We start from the raw sequence: 6,234 nt of genomic DNA on the forward strand, positions 1-6,234 counted from the left end.
ATAGATGCAATGTTTACCTGAATTCAAACTTAGAAATACCTAGTATTCACACTTGGTCCTGATGCTAATCCCTTTTTGTGACTATTTAAAGTTTATTTCTAGGGACTTCCTGGGAGGTCCAGTGGTTAAGACTCCACACTTCCACTGCAGGGGGCATGGGTTTGATCCCTCATTGGGGACTAGATGCCACATGCCACACGATGCAGCCAAATAAATAAATAAATAAAAATTTTATTTCTATACATATAAGTCCACATAATATAATAAGACAGAAATATTTGTACTTAGGCATGAAAAAAGGGCTGAAAATTGAATGAGTCCAAATACATAAAGCTAGTTAACTGTTGGATTTGTGATGATGTGGGTGATCCTGCAGTTCTTTCTGCCCATCACAGACTTCTCTCTGATTTCTAATACCTCAGTTTCTCTTGAGCAGGCTCACTGGATAAACACTTCTGGGGAAGTAGAGACACAGGTACATGAAATACATAGACAGGCCTACTGGCTTAAAGAGGAACATTTCTTGACTTATTTGATTCTAACTGGTTTGGGTCACAGGGTCTCTTGGCTCAGAAGTGCTCCCCAAACCATGAGTGTTTTTTTTGTTGTTGTTGTTGTTTTGCGGTACGCGGACCTCTCACTGTTGTGGACTCTCCTGTTGCGGAGCACAGGCTCTGGACGCGCAGGCTCAGCGGCCATGGCTCACGGGCCTAGGCGCCCCGCGGCATGTGGGATCTTCCTGGACCGGGGCACGAACCCGTGTCCCCTGCATCGGCAGGCAGGCTCTCAACCACTGCGCCACCAGGGAAGCCCATGAGTGTTGTTTTGTTGTTAATAATTGTCTCCCTAATACACTGTATTCTCTTAAAAGTTATAAATGCATGTGGGCAGTCACTGACCAGCTGACAAATGGTCTATCTCCAACTGGGACGACAAAAGAAAACAGAAAAATGTAACCTGCTCCAAGAATATGAGCCTGACATTGTCTCTTGTGGATACAATGCTGAGACCCAAAGAGGCAATGGTAACTAAGACCAGGTATCTTTGATCAAGCATCTTGAATGGTCAAGAGGATGATCAAAGGGGGGACATTTGAAATAGATTTCTAGATCCCCAAAAGAGCCACTCCTGCCCAGGATGCCACATCACCAAACTGAAAGTTGGATATCTTTCCTGTCCCTATAAATGCTCTGCTTGTCCAGAAACACTGTATATCCAGTCAACGAATCCCTAAACTCCAAGCCAGCTCTGGGCCTTCTCATCCCAAACAAGGCTGGCTATGTAGCCCCAGCCAATCAGCTATTTTCTATTTGTCTCTTTCTTGCTTTTTATTCTTTATCCTATAAAAGCTTCCTGCTTTCTGCCATTTACTGTTCTCTGAAAAGACACTCTCCACTTCATAAAGTAATTAAAGTTTGTTTGTATAACCTAAATTGTCTTCTTTAATCATTTTTAACATTAGGCATGATAATCAGAAGAAAATGCAAATTCAAGAAGGGCAAAATCTCTTCTATGTATTAAAGAGCTAAACCTGGGAGGAAGGGAAAGGGCTATAATCATAGAAGAAAAATATTTGAATGAGTAGGTGGTTTCATTTTGGTATAAATAACTTGAAGGCAGCATACTAGGTTCAGAGTTTTAATTTACAGTTTTGACCTTTCTGACTAGCTAAGCTCCTCTTGTTATATATCTCAAGTTCTTCATGATGCACTGAGGAAAATGTTATCACTTCACTGTTTTCATAATTTTTTTTTTTGTTCGGTGTCTGTCTCCAGCATAAAAATTTAAGTTCCAGGAGGGCAGTGAACGTGTCTTTATAGTTCATTACTATAATCCTAGTACTAGAGGAAGTGTCTTGAACATAAGAGAAAAAAAAAATGCTCAACAAATAGTCATTGAATACTAAATGAATTAATTTCTGAATGAATACAATAGTAGTTATAGCACATCACTGGGCAGTGGAATTGCTGGTATTAGCTCAAAATACTGCTCAGCCCAAACCAACCAATACAAATTAGGGATCAATAAAATCAGAAAATGCAAATATCAAAGAGATACCACTACATACCTATAAGAATGGCTAAAATCCAGAACAGTGACAACACCAAATGCTGAGGAGGATTGAAGCAACAGGAACTCTCATTTATTGCTGGTGGGAACACAAAATGGAACATCCCCTTTGAAAGACAGTTTGGTAGTTTCTTATAAAGCTAAACATACTCTTATCATACGAATCAGCAATCATGCACCTTGGTATTTATCCAACAGTATTAAAAACTTCTGTCTAAACAAAAACCTGCACATAGATGTTTATTGCAGCTTTATTCATAATTGCCAAAACTTGGAAGCAACCAAGATGTCCTTCAGTCAGTAAATGGATAAATAGTGGCACATCTAGACAATGGAATATTATTTAGCACTTAAATGAATTGAGCTACCAAACCACGAAAGGACATGGGGAAACTTTAAAGCATTTACCAAGTGAAAGAGGCCAATATGAAAAGGCTGCAAGTGTATGATTCCATATATATATATATATATATATATATATATATATATATATATATATATATCTTTGAGCCATAAGAAATACCTTAAAATTTGAAGTAGATTATCTTTTGGCCTAGATTAATTTATTATTCTTAATCATTAATATACTGAGTTCCAAAGCTCCATATTTTAGGATTTTCTTTCAATAAAATTATAGTATACAAAATTTTATTTGAAATAAGAACAAGCCATTATTTTGTTGGTAGGGAAGGAAATGTGTTTTGTCCCCTGATGTACTAGAGCATTATATATTCAATAAATATGACACAGCTTTTAAAAGCTTTGGGAAACACTATAGTATTCTTTAATTGTTTCATTTTTTTACATTGCACATTGTAATAGTACCTAAAACAATAGATTTGTTCTAGTACTGAGAAAAATACGTATTTTCATAAACTGTTCAAATTCACATAATTATATAAGTATCACACGATGTTTTTTAAGTGACTATGTTTGAAATTGTTTGACAGTTCACAACTCTATCAACTACAATTAAAATAACTTTTGTTTTTATTTGAGCAAGTGTTGACTGACCTCTCCAGTATCTCTCCCTGTTAATTCCACCCACAAAGGAATTTCAAAGCTCCCTCTTCTCTTCTCTTTTCTCAACTGGTATCTACCTCCAAAGTTCTGGTTTAGAGCATTCTATTCAACATTCTTCATTAAATCCTTAAATCCAAACATTCTTTCCTGTTTCAAAATTCTGAGGTTCTAATTTCAGGCAGGTAGGAGAATACTTTCACAAATGACAACTACAAAATCCAAGAGTAAAACAATTTCCAGAATTCCTTGGACCTGCCTATCTTAATAACATCAACAACAAAACAAATGGGAAGGATGATAACAGAGTGTAGAGATAGCCAAGCAAATTCTAGCTGTCAGCTCGGTGTTGGGAGCTAGTCTCCACTGATTTTTAGTGTGTCTGCACTTTGCTTACCCTGAAGCTGATTAAGAGAAAGCAGTGGTCTTTTTTAGTTTTTGTACTAAAACACCAGAATTTGATTCATTAAGATATATCCCAAGATATATGAAACAGAAGGGGAAAAAAAGGTCCAGACATGAGAAAATGTTGATATTTCTGGTCATTCAGGCCAACTATTATGTGATATGTAATGTATGTATACATAAAGACTAGTAGAATTTCATGAAACATATAAAACTGTGAGAATTATAGAGATATTTTACAATTTAAATTAGGCATTAATTTAATTTTGAAGACTATACAAGTCAGGATAGACTCTCCTATTTGCCCAAATACTGTATGTGAAAAGATACTTTAAATGATCTATTTTATAGCTTCTTATTGTACATTGACCTTTAAAATATTTTAACATTATCAAATAAAAATATTTTAAAGAATATCAATTATTTGTTTTCATTTTTGATACAATATTCATGCATTTAGGATTTTCAGGATTTAATTTTTTTTTCTCAGTATGATGCAAGATGTTATGAGATAAATGAAATTTTACAATTCATATTTCTTTTGTTCTACTTGTTTTCTCATTTGTTAAGTGTTACAGATGTGTTTTTCTGTGGCACTAAATTAATTTGCATAAAGTTGCTATATCAAATTACATCTACATGCTACAATAAAAATTGCAGTTAATTTGTTCTTTGTTGATACACTTAAAGAAAACATTAGTTATGAACAAAGCAAAAATGTGTTTACCTCATTAATACACAAAGAAAAAAAGGTTTGACCATTTGAAGTTATCTTGTCATTGTAAAAAATGTGTTCAGTAAAGATATGTCCATTTCTTTCTCTTTTAAAAAAATGTTCCATGCCTGTTTTCCTCAAATTGCTTCATTTAAGATTTCAGTTTGCTCTATCCTAAAAGTATAAACTCTGGGTACCATCTTAGGCCTATTGAATATAATTTCCACAGGAATAGTCTGAAAATCTGACCATACAAACTTACATTAAGCAAATTTGATACAAACTCTAACTTATAACATTTTAAGTGTTGCCCCCCCTGCAACATGCACACACTCACATAGAAACATATATATGATATATGAAAATAAAATCTGAAGGAGAAAATTAAACTAATTGCACAACAAAAGAAATCAGGACTATTTCATCTTTATGTATCATTGTACCTGAAAATATTTATTTACTACTATTTTAGTCTTATCTTTGTGAAGACCATTAAAGCCAAGAATAGAAGCAATAAAAAAAGGAAAGAAAGAAAGAATGAGAGAGAGGGAGAGAGAGAGAGAAATAAAGGGAAAGGAAGGAAGGAGTAGAGACGGAGAGAGAGAAAGAAGAAAAGTAGGTAAAGCTGAGGAAGCCAATACTGAGAGACAATTCTTTATGGGTACCTGAGGTTTCCTGACATTTTGCAGAGACTTTGACTGCCTTTGTTCCAGACTGTTTTCAAAGGTATTTGTTTAGCAATCAGCCTAAGAAGACAGAAACAATGTCTCCCTTTGTAGCAGGCATGCTTACCTCCCTTATAAAAGAGTTCAGTTTCCTAAAGTCAGGATGCCTTTCATAAAATGCAAACGATTGCATTCTCAGATATCTGTTTGGACCTATTTGAGTTATTCCCATGAGCCTTAGTTGCAAAGTGGACTGAGGAAATACTCTGATGTTCATGCTGCTTATATTGCCATTAGCCATAAAGTTCTATGACTCATGTCTCCTGTATTCTGCCCGCATTTCTAAAATTGTGGCAAATTATGTGCCAGCTTTTAAGTAGAGCAAAGTCACAGATCTCTCATAGTTCTTGACAATTTTAGAATGAGGATAGCATGCTGACATAGATTTACTTCTGGAAAAGGAAGAATATAGGCTTTCTGTATATTGATTAATGGGATGTGAAGAAATTTCATGGGAATGGATAGTGAACATGTTGTTCAAAATGTTATGATCTACTGGGTAATAAATGATCTTCTGCTCTATCTGGTTAATGGGGAAGAATTTGGGATAGTACTGCATGCTGTATACCTGATAATAGGTTCAAAGACAGGTGACCAAATGGTGTCCTAATTGTTGGTAACACTTCTCTGAGATTAGTTCTTGCTAATCTGGCCTCAGGTCTGCCCTATTGTAAGAAGTTGTATTTATTTCCATTCTGAGTAGCCAGAAGGTTCTAACCCATTTCAGACAGCAATTATGCATTCATCCATGTCATCAAATTGCTGAGTGATAACTATGGGGGTGGTTGTGGGAGGATATCTAGAAGCTTTCACAGGTGTTTTCCATGAGAGGCGCAGGGGCTAGGGAGGGCCATCTCCTATTGTTTTTAATAGAGTTATCATTAAGATTATATAAAAGGAAAATCACATCATGGTCTAAACTGACTCATGGTAGATGACAAACCGTATATTTAAATGTAAGGTTCTTGCAAAACTTTTGGAGAACTGTGACACATAATTTTGTTTTGAGAGAAAAGATATAGGAGTGTCTCTCTAAGATAGAGTGTCATGAGTGCCTTCCCTCTCTAGTACCTAATGGGCTCTTGTATAATTGTAACTTTATACCCATTGCAAAGGCAGTCTGTGGACTGAAAGAAGATATTTGCAAACCATATATCTGATAAGGACTTAATTTCCAAAATATAATGAACTCCTACAACTCAATAGCAAAACAAACCAAATAACCCAATTAAGAAATGGGTAAAGGTCTTGAACAGACATTTCTCCAAAGACATATAAATGGCCAACAGGTAAAGGGAA

The sequence above is a fragment of the Phocoena phocoena genome, chromosome 18, assembly GCF_963924675.1.
Source record: "Phocoena phocoena chromosome 18, mPhoPho1.1, whole genome shotgun sequence".
In the NCBI taxonomy this organism is placed as follows: domain Eukaryota; kingdom Metazoa; phylum Chordata; class Mammalia; order Artiodactyla; family Phocoenidae; genus Phocoena; species Phocoena phocoena.